The sequence below is a fragment of the Anguilla anguilla genome, chromosome 4 (genome assembly GCF_013347855.1).
Source record: "Anguilla anguilla isolate fAngAng1 chromosome 4, fAngAng1.pri, whole genome shotgun sequence".
Classification (NCBI taxonomy): domain Eukaryota; kingdom Metazoa; phylum Chordata; class Actinopteri; order Anguilliformes; family Anguillidae; genus Anguilla; species Anguilla anguilla.
Window position 1 is genome coordinate 25,124,390 of NC_049204.1, and position 15,635 is coordinate 25,140,024.

The following is a 15,635-nucleotide window of genomic DNA, read 5'->3' on the forward strand; positions in this document are numbered from 1 at the left end:
TGGGCTCCTTGTTGTAATTGCTCCAGCTGCAGGCCTTTGTGTGAGCCGGTTCCTGTGCTGCCGCCCATGCAGTGATTACTGTGAGCCCTCGGCTGGCGTGACTGTGGGCCGGGCTGCAGGAGGCAGGGATTAGGCCTGATTCAAGACTCCTGCTCCAGATCAGCCTCAGAAACACGCACATACACACATGCACACGCACACGCACACACATGCGAACATGCACATGCGCACATGCATTAATGCGCACACACAAACGCGCACACACACACACAAACACACACGCACATGCATAAACGAGCATGCGCACGCACGCGCGCACGCACGCGCGCACACACACAGAGAGGCAGGCAAGCAACCATACACATGCCCACACGCAGGCACGCACACGCGCACACACGCACACACAGAGGCCGCTGAGAGGATTCACATGATTAGATCATGGGACCGTTTCGACAGCCACAGTAGGTTTCCATTCACCAGCTTCATGCAGCTAAATCATTTCAGTGCATTACATCCCGGACTCCAAAAACCCGACTGGCTAAAGCCACTGAACTGAGGCGGAGCTTAACTGTCTTTGTGAGTGTTACCAGGAACAAGGGACAGGCAGACCCTCAGAACAGAAACATCATTCACCAACCACACAAGGAGCAGCGTGGACGCTTCCTAGCGCAGGGCAGAGGTAGCTCAACGCTCCATCTGCTCAAACACAAAACCGGTTTCGCGGTTAATCTGTCGGTACCCTGAGGCCCAACATCCACGGATTGATCCCGCGTTCAGCTCGCACAAAAACAGGATTCCACCCGGCCGAAAATAACTCCACAGGCTTTCAAACCCGTTTGTTATGACGGCCTTTCTAGATTAAGTGATGAAAAATTCATAGAAGGACGTAGTTAATTCACAGGCTAGCGTAACCGCCATTCAAAACAGTCTGCATTATTAATCAGGCTTTTTAAACACAATCCCTTCCCATTTAATAACATGCTCCTATAGAACTTGTTTCGTGACAGTTTAAGGAAGGACAATATAATTAAACAGGGAAAATGAAGGAAAAAAAACCTGAAGGAAATAAAAAAATATGTCAAATGACTCGGTAAACCAAAATTGTCAGTGACAGTCACTGCAAAAACAATTACTAAAAAAAAAAACAAATCAAGTGATCATGCTGGTCTTAAAATGTACAATATAGGCTAGTATGTCCAAATTAGTTGCACATCCATTTCAACGTGGGTTACCGGCAAAGAGAATGTGATTACTCAACACCTTTTTCTGTAAAATGGCACGTCATTTGTGGCGAGGTGCCCAAAACCAGCGGTTTTCTGAAACTTCTCTCAGCGATGAGCACACTTGCTTCGGCAACGCTAGCGCCGGCCTGCGAGCGTCATTAGCCAACAAGGGCCGCTGCTCTTCCGCGCTAGCCGTCCAGCGAGCCAGCGGGCACAGAGGGAGCCCCGTTCCCCCACGCTGGCTCCGGGGCCCAGTCTTCTGTCTCCAGCGCCGCGCCGATAGCCAGCGTAGCGGGTCCCGCCGGTCCCGAGCGAGGCTGCGCCGTCCCAAATATAAACACATCAAAGCCAGCCGACATCAAAGGAGGCGGAATCCACTTAGCGCTTTCTACGGTCTCTGCTCGAGAAGAGCGAACGCGTCTCTCTCTCTCTCTCTCTCTCCCCGCCTCGGTCTTTAGCCTGCCTCCGCTCAAAACGCGGGGCTTTGTGCGCACGGAAAGCGGGAATCCTAGCGTCAGCACATCGGGCAGCTTAAAGTCAGGGCTTATAACGGGCCCAGCGACACGACAGCAGAGAGAACTCCCCCGGAGGAGGAGTGTGCTGCTCTGCTCCTGTCCCCGCCGGCGTTCCCAGCTGTCCCACTGCTGCTCCAACGGCATGACCCCAACTGCACTGATCGTCACGCGTGTTCCACATCTGGACGACATCTCATGTGTGGTGCATGGGGAGCGAGCAGGGGGGTCTGTTTCTGTTTTCCCCAGATTCTCAGAAGTGTAACCCGCGGCTGATGAAAGAGGGCGTGTCTCAGGCGCAGACTCAGAGAGCTTTTGCACTCTCCAGCTGGGGGCTGTTCAGCAGGGAAGTCAAACGCCAGCGGCCCCACGGACAGTTTGGGGAGTCACATGACCGGGCCGCAGGCTGCGCGTGTGGGCGCGCGGCGCTCCTCTCTGAGAGCTGGCGATCGTGGCGGCGCGTGGCGGCCTCAGCAGGCCCTGCGTGTAACCCGACCCGACCTTGAGGACCGGGGGCTTGACGTCACCCCTCACCTCCCAAACCCAAACACGCTCAGATGAAGAGATTAGGAGGCAGCGTCTCCAGCGTGCCGACCTAAGGTGCGGCCCCCCCATGCCCCCCCGCCCGTCCCCAACGAGACCCCTCATCCCCCATCCACCCCCCACCCATCCCCAACGAAACCCCCCATCCCCCATCCACCCCCCACCCATACCCAACGAGACTGCCCCATCCCCTATCCACCCCCCACCCATCCCCAACGAGACCCCCCCATCCCCCATCTGTCCCCAACGAAACCCCCCCATCCACCCCCCGCCCATCCCCAACGAAACCCCCCACATCCCGCATCCTCCCCGCCCATCGTCAAAAAGGGTCCACTCCCCTGCGAGCTCAGACTGAAACTGAAACAGAGGTGACTGAGTCCACGGGTACAGCGGCTGCCTCTACCGATGAATTATTGGCTCTAGATGACCATGACTGCCAAAGACGCCCTGCAAGTCATCGCCAATGTTTTTAAAAGTTTAGTAAGCAACTGGAACACAGACCTCAAAACTTAACCGGCTCGCTTTCAGGAATTTCCACCGGTGCTACGCCGCCCCCTCACGCGTTCCCAGAAACGCCGGCGGTCTGATGTTTCAGGAGCTTCCCCCGCTTCCTTCAGCACCTGAAATTATTCCGTCGTCATGTCCCAGGCCAACACCGCAGCAGTAAATTTGGCCGACGCAGTGACGCTGGCGTTCGGGGGCGACAGAGCGGAACGTTCAGCGTGCTTCGCTTAACGTGAGCTGCGCCCGTTTTTAGTCCCCCCCCCCCCCCCAAGCGAGGGCGGGGACAGGAGCGGGGCGTCCCTCCTCATTGGGCGGCCACTCCATCCGCGTGACTCCGCCTCCTCCTGCTGCCCGCTGAACTGCGTCTCTGGGGTAGCGGCTGTTTGGGATGATCCGCGTGCTAACATTAAGCAGTGAAATGAAGGGAGCGCGGCGCGGCGGCTTTAACCCCCATTAGCCCGGCCTGGTCAGCGCCGCGCAGGCTAACTGCACTGAGGCCGCAGAGGACGGCCGGGGGCTTCAAAACCAGAGCGTCTCCGCCCGAGGAGAGACGCAGCGATGCAGCTTTGCGTACGCGAACCGGCAGGAAGGCCACCGAAGCAATCCCATGAGCACTCTGAAACGGACGGCGTTCCGACGCAGCCGTGATCCACGGCGTGGAGCTGCCCAGCCAGAGCGGCCGCCAGGGGCGAGGCGGAATATTCCACAGTCTGACATTTGGAGGATTTGGACCTCTACCGCTCGGGTCATTTGACATTCTCAAACGTGCCCTTTTAAATATCCCGGGGTGCGTTCCAAGCCCCGACTCACAATTTCAGGAGCATTTTGCTCTTTAATGGGCAGTTCACTACACAATGTAACCCGTTTGCAGTTTTCGGAGACGCCCGGCAGAGGTAATGCTCTCGTGTGACTGACGCTGTAGGGGTATGAGGCACAGTGTGACAGTGATGATTGCTGGCCATGTTCTATAGGACCATGACTACCAAAGACACCCTATAAACCATCGCCAATGTTTTTTTTTAATCTAGCAGAAATAAGGTACATTCATTGTCCTATTTGCCCTGAGTAAATTCTCCATTTTATACATAGACATGTCTATTATTACATTACATTACATTACAGGCATTTGGCAGAAGCTCTTATCCAGAGCGACGTACAACAAAGTGTATAACCATAACAAGGAACAAGTGTGTCGAAAACCCTAGAGAGAAGTACCGGTCCAAGAGCAGGGAACAACCGCATAGTTCAACTGGGACCCTGTAAGTTAAACTGATTAACACTAATACAAACAAGAACAGCAACAACGCAGTCTATGCAAAAATACAAGCAGTGGACGAGTGCATTAACTAAGTCACCTACGAAACAGCTACCTAGTTACAACCCTAAGCTTACAGTCAATTTAGAGATTACAGGGAGGTAGGGAGGGATGGGGAGAGGTGCAGCCTGAAGAGATGAGTCTTCAGTTGTCGCTTGAAGTGGGTCAGTGTCTCAGCTGTTCTGACCTCCACAGGGAGGTCATTCCACCATCGTGGGGCCAGAACAGACAGGAGACGTGTTCGGGAAGCGCATGTGCGAAGAGGGGGAGGTGCCAGGCGTTATTACAGTTGGTTTTTTGGTTGGTTTTATGATATTAGTTGATAGGACGGTTATGTATTTTTAATATTAACTGAAATATTAACTAATATTTATTTCTGGATCTTGTGTTTTAACATTCATAAAACAAGGTCAGTAGTGCAGCTACCATTGTCATACACTGCTGTTCCTGTGACGGTGGGCTGGAATATTTTCCTTTTCTGTGAATGAGTTGCACATTTTCCTGGTCATTCACATATCTATCCAATATGGGGTATAAATGAATTCTAACAATACTGCTGCACATTTGACACCTTTCACATAAGGCACTCTCACATGCTTAACATCATTAGTTGCTACATAGCAACATAATACCAAGTGCTTTTGACTCCATCTTGAACCTCAAGTCCTGTCCATCTACTGTAGCTACATAGAGCAGCTCTTAGTAAGGATATCCCATCACCTGACTGTGTTAACAGTGGGTCAATATCCAAGAATTAAATAAAACAACAGAACAAGATAGTTCTGGAAAGCTACAACATACTTAAAGAAGACTTGTCTTTCATGAATCAGCCATTCCTTTTTGTAAAAGTGGTTGACAGATGAGGAATCTCACTGGCTAAGTTACGCCTGGGTCCACTTTTCTTGGAAAAGGAGCCTGTAACTGAGAAGTCTTTACACTGGAGTGGCTGAGGTCTCAACGAGAGCATTTACATTTATGAAAGAGCTGGTGCAGCCTAGCACTACCGCTTTACAATGCACTTTCAACCCCACGGGGAACACGGCAGAAGCCCTGCTCCATCTGGCAGTTAGCCCATGAGGACAGCCTTCGTGTGCGCGCACGTTTACGCACATTTACACACATTTACACACGTTTACACACATTTACGCACATTTACACACGTTTACACACATTTACACACGTTTACACACATTTACACACATTTACACACGTTTACACACGTTTACACACATTTACACACGTTTACACACGTTTACACACATTTACACACGTTTACGCACGTTTACACACGTTTACGCACGTTTACACACGTTTACACACGTTTACACACGTTTACGCACGTTTACACACGTTTACACACGTTTACACACGTTTACGCACATTTACACACGTTTACGCACGTTTACGCACGTTTACGCACGTTTACACACGTTTACACACATTTACACACGTTTACACACATTTACACACTTTTACGCACATTTACACACCTGTGAGGAGACCAGAGCGTGGAAGGAGCCCCACTGTATCAGGCAGGACTCCATCGCTAGGGCACGCGTGCCAGCAAGCTAATCAGGAGCGTTCGCGGAATGTTACGACTTGCTTTGCATTTGTCTCGCTCTCCGTCCACCGTTTCAAACCGCCGAATGCATTTTGCCGATCGTCGCGTTTTCGGCGCCAGTCGTCTTATTTTTTTGGCGCGTTTCTCCCGGCTGCAGATAAGCGGCGGGAGGAGGTTTCCGAGCAGCGGCAGGGTTGCGTGAGGGAGAGCGTCCAGGCCAGACGCCACATTTGCAGGACACACTGCGGTTGTGCAAGGACACGGCAGGAAATAACAAAATAACAAGAACGCGCTTCCGAGCACGTCGCACGATAGCCCAGACATCGCTCTCCAACGAGAGGATAACGGCTCGAAGGCCTCCCCAGCGCGGGACTGCCCAAGACCTGACTTTATTATGCTTTAAAAAGAGTTAAACTGTCAAATGAACATCACTAGCTGTGAGAAAGCAGTCGTTTTACTTTAGAAGTAAACCATATCCAAGCTCCTGCTCCTGAGAAATAACTGTTTGTTCAGTATTTCCCAACTGAAGAGAAAGTCCAATAGACATCATAAGCCATGTGCTTTCCTCAGTAGGATAAGGCTATACTTTAGATGTATTACACTGCCTTACTGTTAAATGCCTCGGTTCAGAGATTTCATCTAAAAGGGTAATAGTTCAACATCAAAAACAGACTTCCCTAATTTTGTCTACTTTTTTGAACTGCAATTTTTTTATTGGTCATTTATTACATGCAGTAATAACAAACCGCCAGCACGGCAGCAAGGCCTGCTCAAATCCATTCACAGAAAATGAACTAACGGAAGCTTCGACTCACGGACGGGCACATCCGTGACTTTCCACTGAGCTGCTAGGGAATCTAACAGGACTGGGCCTCCCTTTAAGAGCAGCCGGTCACCCATTACATTCAGAGTGTTCCTTGTCCCTTGGCTAAAACTCAGGCTAACTCTGAGAAGGATGGGAAATCTGTGGGTGGAAAGAAAACCAGGAGCCAAAATGGCTCTCGCCAGGCTGGAGGCCGGTCATGGTTTCAATTGCTCCATTGTTTCGATATCCTCTCACACCTACAAGAATGTTATCTGTGATTCATTTTTTTAAAATGTGTACTTCATTTCATTGTATTTGATCTTTTCATCAAGGCTGACCTTAAGGGAGATTCTTGCCCCGATGATACTAAATAAAATGATGCGCTATTTTAAACCGAGCCTGGTGTTCATGTTTTACGGATGACAGCACAGGCATTTACTGCGTTTTACTGAGGACAATTTTTGCACAGGTGCAAATCACACAGTAAAAACAGGGGAGGATACAAGTCTCTCGAACAGGCACATTTTATTTCATGTAAGTAAATGACATAACTGGCATTACATATCTGTTTGTTCCCGTTCATTTCCACTGCCTGATAAGTCCTAACTGTAGCGCTCCCCCTCTCATTTGAGCCGTTACCATTCCAGGAAAGAAAGCATCTCTGAATCATTAGGAAGTTGTGAAATCTGCATTCCAGGGTGCATACCAATGCTTGTGTGATAGGTTTTTATTTGTACTAGGGGCTGGACTGGAATAAACTGCGCTGGGGACTGTCCTCCCCCCGAAACACAGTTGCAACACAGGGACCGAATGGCAAAATGGCTCACAGACACAGAGAGGCAGATTTACCCATTTGCAGTTATTCCCCTCAGCATGTAAATAATTACACATTATTTTGAACATTTAGTCATTACTGAACTCCAATACAAATCATGCTTTAAGGCACAGTTTACCAGGCATGCAGAAAGATGGCTGCCCATTACATTCTCCATTCACATAGGCTCACTTCCGCATGGACAAGCAAGAGCCAATTAGTCTTTCTTGCTGATCATTACAGTATGTAAAACAGCACACAAAACCAACACCAGGTCTTCATGAAATTCTGTATATCAATGTGAAATACATTTGCCAATAATCCTTAATGAAAATACTAAAATGAAAACTGACACTTTCAACGTTGCAATTGAATATTTACAATACAACTACTGAGGTTTGCCGACCTTTAAGGTTAGCACAGATTTATTTAGATACAAACTTTCAGATGTCAATTATGAGAAGCAGAACTTCACACTGTGGTGTCAATGAGGTCATACCATAGTTCTAATTCTGGAAAGGTGTTTCCCATTGAAGAGGTATCGTGAACAGTAATAATGCATCACTCTCACAGACAGGTACACACACGTGGGGCTTCCTCACTGTGAACGCGAGAGGCCAGCCGGACCGCCTTCACGCCCGCTATCACCGCGCAGCTGTCCTGGCTCTTCCAGGAGACAGCTTCACCCCTAAAAACCCCCCACGGCCTAAAACAGTGGATAAAATGACCATGGTCAGCACTGGGAGCGCCCTGTCTACCGCCTGCACTCCTCTCTGCGCACTACGAGCACGGCTCCACTGTCCATGGCAATGAGCACGCTAATTAGCAAGAGTAATATCTCCTTCAGAAGGCTGCCAGACAGCAGATGAAACGGGGGAACTCTTCACATTTATAGGGGCTGATCTGGGAAGCGCACCAAACTGCCAGAGCTAATTAAATGAAGATTGCCGGTAGTTAGCATCCGCTAACCATCTCTTATTTAAACAATATAAATGAAAGAGTTGGATATGAAAAACTAATTCCTAACATTTTGTGTACTGAACACAGGGGCACAGGGGAGATGTAGTCTGTTTCTGCTATGCTTTGACAGCTACCTTACTAAATAACATATGATTGACTACATTCATACAATCGTCCACGATGGCACAGTGTTTTACCGGTAGCTTAGCATCTCTGTCGTTCAGATGCTAGCTGGTCAGCAAAAACGAGCTGGCAAGCTGATGGAATTCAGCATGTCTCCTCAAACTGAGATGTAAGAGCGCAGGGCATCCATCACTTAAAGTTGTCAGTTTTGTACTGAAGAGTACCCGGCTGTGCGCTGTAAGCATGATAAGCATGATGTCAGTCATTGATAATATTCAAAATGACCGGCCATTGAGGAAATAATGCACTGCACTTCAGATGGAAAATGCCTTGCAAGTCAGAATATATACTTAACTGAGCTGCACAAAGCACAGTGCTCGGCAGTAAGTTAAACTATAAAGGTCTTCTTATTCACTGCATTTGGACCAACAAAATACAGCAAGATAACGGCAGTGGGAGCAGTACAAGGCCAAATATCACTTAAAGGGCCAGTTCTCTTTTCTGGGGCCTTTGGAGATATTTTCATCTCTAGAGTTATGTTTTTCCAGAGATGTTTCAGGCTTTATAATGACTGGTATAGGGCATTCATAGGTTTGTGTTCTAAAGCAAGAAAATACACTTCAAGTAACTTGAAAACAGCTTGTGCAGTGACATAGTACCTGCTGATGTTGCATGTATGAATGTACGTATCTATGTATGCATGTTACCCAATTACTCTTCAAACACTTAAGGTTAATATATTGGGTTGGAACCATTTCCTGTACCACATCCCACCCGAGACAGCCCTGCTCAAATAAGGAAGTAGCAGCACAAATATAAAAACTGGAAATTACCTTTATCGGCCTAATTGACAAATGCTATCAAAATAATCAGTACAGCCGCTAGGAAACCTAGGAACATAATGTCACTCCGCAAGCTGCTTTGGTTTTCCTATTTAAAAAATAAAAAATAACTTAACGTGATGAGCCAGGTTAAGCTAAATGCCCTGTTCTCATCATCACAGTAACTATGTTCTTATGTAGGCCTACGTGGCGTTGATTTCCTTTAGATCATACAGCCCTGGTGCCAGAGGCCAGGTCCTCACAAACCTCTTTAAATATATAAAGTATCCTTCATCACACACAAAAACAGACTAGGATGACAGATATTCAAAAATATTCAAAACATATTAAAATTGACATAATATCAATAGCCTCCCTGTTTATTGCCCTAGTTCAATGGTTCTCAAACTCGGTCCTGCAGTATGATGTATGCTTGTTTTTCTCAATCACAACTGCAGTCCCCGAATATTCACAATATTAACACTTTTTTAATGTTTAGGGGGATTATTTATTCTCTTAAGCCACATTATGTCAGACTTTCATTCTTCATGACGTGCATGGCTATTTCTGGCAAAGAAGAAAAATGTACAAGCTTGTCATAATTCTCGGAAGGCAATTGCAGCAGGACCGAAAGCCAGCACGCACAGAGTTACCCCAGGACCGGGTCTGAGAACCACTGCTCCAGTTTCTAGCGGTTGATACGCTGTCACACCGAAGAGAAGCCATCGAAAAGGACAGCAGGAAGAGAAAGAACAAGGCAACACCACAACCCCACAGCCCGTGGATGTAGAACAGGTCTAGACAGCAACACTGAGCACTAGAACCCATTCAGGCGACACCCGGGAGCTACAAATTCGTCATCAGTAACAATGGCCTCAAGCAAGCGAAGTAAATCACTGATAGTATTTTACGTAACGCAAACCATCTTCCTGCGACACCCAAAAGCACTGACAAAAGTAAAACACGTTTAGACATAATGCCACTCTGTACATGAGGGTGAAAAAACACGATCTCGACCTTGAAAATCTTTCACTTGAGTACTTCACACAGCGGTCCGTGTTTCTGAACATAAAACAAAGTGATCTCTGTTTGTTATTAAGATGGTGCCAAAACAGTAAGTCTGTTTTTCTCTCCGCCCCCTCCAATGCAATGGTTGCACTGGGTTCATGTTTAATACATGAACCATTACCTAATGAAGGCCGGTTTCCAGGAATGCAAGAACACGGTCAAACCCATTACCCATCCCCGACCCAGCAGCCCCCCCCCCCTCCCCCAAACACCACCACCACCACCATCATCATCATGCCCCCCCTCCCCCTCCCCTTCAGCATTTTTCACTCTCCGTCCAATCAGACCAGAAGCCATAAATGAGATTTATCGCCAGATCAGGCTGGAGGGGGAACGAGCGATTCCACACAAAACCCGGCCGTACGTCACAAGCGATGCGGAGGAAACACGGAGGAGATGGGGGGGAGGGGGGGGGGGGGCACAGCGAGCAGCCCCGGCCGTGTGTGTGCGGTAAATCACCGGAGCGCTCCGTAAAACGACCCGGCGCACTTCGCCACCACCACCAAAAAGACAGGCCCCCGTTACAGCCAGACACAGCGCACCACTGAGACCAGACTGAAACTACTGCCCTATCTGATCACAAAGCCACACCGAGAACAGAGTCTGAAATCTGCAGGAGAACCAGCAGCCTTCCTTAATATAACAGCAGCTATCAAAGCCAGATTTGCAATTTACCATCACCGATGCTGAACTGGTCAGAGCTTTGATGTCAGTCCAATGCTAGCGGTGAAAATACAGGCTGTGTGTTTCAGGTTTCAGTGCCATTTTATACAAGGAATAAAAACTTTAACTAATGCCAGAATATGAGATTTGAGGTGTGCTCAGCTGAAACACCTCCCTCCAGAGCTTTTAACCATTTAAGGCGTGAGATCACAAATGTGTGATTAGAATGTTCTTAACTGAACGTTCTAAAGCTGATGTCACAATCACAATCACTACTGGTAACTGAAAGCAGTGGAGTTCTAGAACACTCACTCAGAATTTTGAAGAAAAAAAAAAAAATTATAATTCCAAAAAAAACCTACTCTTCAAAGGGTTAAACATCCAAAGCCTGCCTAAGTTCATTGCGCCCATCACAAGGAGGGCCCGGGCCTACTGACAGCCATCTCATCAGCTCCTGTGAGATAATGTGAAGCCTGCTGTCTCAGCTTCTTTCAGCCTGACACTCCATCGGTTAAGCCCGCCTGCTGCCATAAAAGCGGGAGCAGAAACTGGGCTTCAGATCAATGGCATACTCTGGGGTCTCACGGCCCTGCCATCAGGGACATGGAGGGCCAGAAGCGTTGGCCATATTCGCCTTGCAATTAACAAATGGGATTCCACAGACTAATGGAAATGACTTCATTGATAAAAAAAGAAAGAGCTGCACCAACACCCCCATGCACACAGTATGGCCTGTTCTAAGTAGACCGAAGAAAAGAACAGCACGTTTTAAAAGAACAGTCCTGAAACAGGCAACCGTTTCTGTGGAAACCCTTCTTGTTCTTGTCCCCCACAGCGATCCCATAGAGAATGAAACAGCCAAGGGCAAAAAGAGAAGCTTATTCCACCACCAGTGACAACCACAAGTGACAAGCAGACCGGCTGTACTGCACGCTGCGCGTCGCGCCCAAGCGAAAGGGAGGCTCCGCAGGTTCAAGGCCTCGTCTCAGCCGTCAGCTCCAGGCTCCCCAGACAAGGGAGGGGGAAGAAGCCGTCGAGGAACACAAACGAGAAGAAAAGGTACAAAGTCCTCCAGGCACGCATCAACTTTTCCCTTCCCCACAAGTACAGACAGGCCCGGGTCCTCTGTGTGGCACGTGACTGCGCTTCTGCCCTTCTCCAGCATTTCTCTCTCAAACACAGCGAATCCACACGCATCCACAAAGCTGCGGACACAGATCTTAAGGGATTTTTACGCACAACGGTTCAAGTCTCGGTATATTGTAATGAGCACAACTGAACATGAGAATGGATTGTCCCCAGCCGGCTCAACCACATTCAGACATGTAGCAGTACGTTACACAGCTCCTGAGTCTGTTTCCTAGTTGGTAGGCTATAGCACGTGTATCTACGTATTTAAGGAGGCATCGCTCTACCCACTATAAACATTAAGCCTATACTTCAGAAAATGAGAAGCCGGTTGTAATATGAAATGACAGAGAGAGAGAAAAGTGAGAGCTCACTTTCACTCTGAAAACAGGGCAAGAAACAAAAGGCTCATAGTCATTTTAAAAGCTGCCTTTCAGTCACCACACTGAAATGTCATGTGGAAAATAAGTTACGGGCTTAGATATCGCTAATTTTACATGGAAACTAGAGGCAGTGACTCAATGACCTACTGTACATAAACCACCGAAAGACAAGAGCAAAGTAAATTTTGTTTTCAGTGCAAGATTCTGTTTACAAAATATTCCAAATTACGGCTGTTTATTTTCTGGTTTATCGTGGAGTCGACCTTAAGCTTCCTCAAGATAAATTATAAGAGGATTAGGACAGTGCACACAGGCACAAACTCAAGAAGCAATTTACATTTTAAACCCTCCCATAAAAAAGCAATTTAGTGGTGTGATCTCGCTGACTAAACCATCTATTTTCATCTCTAAAGCTTCCCACATCATAGAGACATGAAATTGTGTAGCCTAATTCAAACGCAATGAAATGTGTAAAATTCTAAAAAAATAAAAATTAAAAATACAAAATGTATTAATCATATATATATAAAGATAATTGAGTTCCCTGATAATTTCACTCAGAGGAAAGTTGCAGAAAAAGATAAATCAGACTAAACATAAGAAAAATGCAGTACACACAAATATCTTATGTGCAATAATCAACAACGTGATGTAAGTAAATAACAAGCTCATTTGTTTAAAATAAACTAAATCTACATTAAATATTCAAGACCGACCAGTAAAAAACAGAAATGGCCTGTTTTTAACTAGAAGTAACACATCAATCGCATTCCTTTGGTAATCTCCAAAAATGAATGGGATTACCAAAAGTGGGAGGAATGGGAAATCCACACAAACTGCTTACAACTCAAAACGTAATATATATAAACTTAATAAAATAATCAAAATAAGATTTAGCCAAGGCAGGCCATGTGGCGTAAAAGCCTACTTCGTTGAGGTAAAAAGCAAGCTTTCTGATGGTTAAACTGTCTTCGTGATATGCTGAAATACGTGCACGACGTTAAACGACACCTGGCCCTTTATTCTATGGTTGATATTGTTACAGGCAAAGCGCAAATTCGCAGGATAATCTCTCAAAACCTGAATCAACAGAGCCTCAACCAAGCATCTCCAGACCGTCTAAATTAGTTATTAAAACTAGTGTTATGAATATTAACATATAGCTACTTGCTAACTGCAACAAAATGAGGTATGAATGATCCATAAGTGTGTTGCATGAACACTGTTAGCTAGTGTCAAAATGTAATGCACACTAAGTATTTTTGGCAACCCGTAAAGGTCATATTGTCTGTTGCAGAAAGTTATGAATTTAATTTCCCCGCACCTTTGCCAACATACAACATTGTTTATCTTAGCTGACGTCAAAATAAAATCAGCCTGATACGAGTCTATCTAATGTTACTTTACTGCTTTAGACTACTTCTTTACTGAACATTAGTATGTCAGCTTTCGATAACGAACACTAAACTTGCTAAACAGTCAGAAAGCCAACCATTTATGATCAAACCTCCGCTACTACCGTTAACTAGATCATCAACATACATAATAATATCTTAGCTAACTTATTAGCATCGCTTCACCATTTAGCCGGCTAACCTAATAAGTTATAAGTTTCTCTCGATATATTCACGATAGATTTAGAGAAAAAACAAACATCGCCAATTAGCCACAAACTTGTGAGCTGACAAGCCATTGTTAGCAGTTCTAACTTGTTTGTGTGGTACGGGTTTAGTTAGCTCGCTACAACTAACATCACTTCTCACAACCAAAAAAAAACTAGCTAGCTAGAAGGCTAATTACTGACAACAGTGCAAGCCAATCTCAAAAGTGTCCGCACTACTACTAGTCAACACACTCTGATCCAAAAAGCAAGAATACAAACTTCCCAAACAAAACTCAGAAATTATACATTATTTTTTATTCAAATCATATTAAGTTTTGCTGACATTAACAAGCCGTATACCTAACATTAGCTATGCCCTGAAAGCTTCAGCTAGTTATCGATCATGTCAGCCAGCAAACAAGCAAGAAACCTAGCTAGCTAGTCTAGCTCGTCTAATTGTCCGCTTTGTCAAACCTCTGCTAGTTTGATTAATTTTAACCACCTTGCAGGGCACTCACCTCGAATTAAACGATACTCTGTGTACACCCGATGGCCTTCCACAGACGTCTTCTACAGCAACGGTATTATTACCCGACCAAAACAGGATTTTTTTCTGTTAGTTCTTAGTGGGTTGTTTTTATCACTTCCTGATAGACGCTGCCATCTTGAATTGGAAAGAAGAAGACAACTAGCTACTTCCGCTACTGTCGTCATGACAGCGCCTCCAGGCTAAAAGACATGCTAGTTGTCCATTTTCTCCACGGATATACGCGCTATGATTTTGTCTACGTGTGTCTTTTCTTTTGTTGTGTTCCTGCTGAAAGGAAGGGATTTTGTAAGACCAACTGTACGTTAACTTGATAACCTGAAGCCTAGTCGATCGATGACGCATTCAACGATTTTTCAGTTTCTAGTTTTCCATACCGGCAATGAGCAATTCCGACAGGTAGCATTCGCTATCTTTCTGGACTGAAATATAATAGATTATGTATATAAAATTGACTGAACTTAGAAATCACGTAATTGTCATTGGTTAGGCGATTTGGATTATGAATAAATCGGTATCTGGCGTTAGTCATGGATTGTTTAGTAGTAAGCAAGTAAACTAACTCAGACCATTTTTCTAAACAGAGATTCTGGCTAGATAGCGATTGCGTCCCATTAGTTAATAATACTTATCGAAAGTCCAGCTGTTAGATAATTTTCTCACCCTGTGTTCTGCCTATAAACTATCAGAAACCACTGGTCTCTGTTGCTTTTACCCTAAAAGCACCGCATGTAGAGCTATCCGCACTTCCCATCTTTTTAAATTTTATTTTCCGTCTTCAAGCATACTTTAGAATTTACTAAATGAAGAATAGTGCCCATCGATAAATAGTTTCAAGATTTCAATTTCAGTTTGATAACTCAGTATAAATATATAATGTGATTTTACGCAATTTTAACGTTTCACTACCATTTATCTTAATATGACCGTTTTAAGCTTTCATAGCACTGTGTACGTAGACTAAGGGCTTTTCATGTTTTCGAGTGATTGTAACCTGAGCCTTGGAATAAAGGGAACCCCTTGACCAACTACGCCCACTGGTGGATTAGCAGGGTTACTGTT

At 45.9% G+C, this 15,635-nt stretch overlaps 1 protein-coding gene across 2 annotated transcripts in view; it reads right to left on the reverse strand.

The window, feature by feature from the left end:
* The window catches only part of si:ch73-63e15.2 (protein strawberry notch homolog 2), a 71,551-nt gene extending 56,834 nt beyond the window's left edge, over window positions 1-14,717 (reverse strand). For both annotated transcript variants that reach the window (XM_035413497.1, XM_035413496.1), the window contains exon 1: window positions 14,545-14,717. The gene's annotated coding sequence lies outside the window, so the exon portion shown is untranslated. The remainder of the gene's footprint in view (window positions 1-14,544) is intronic.
* Between the last annotated feature and the right edge of the window lie 918 nt (window positions 14,718-15,635).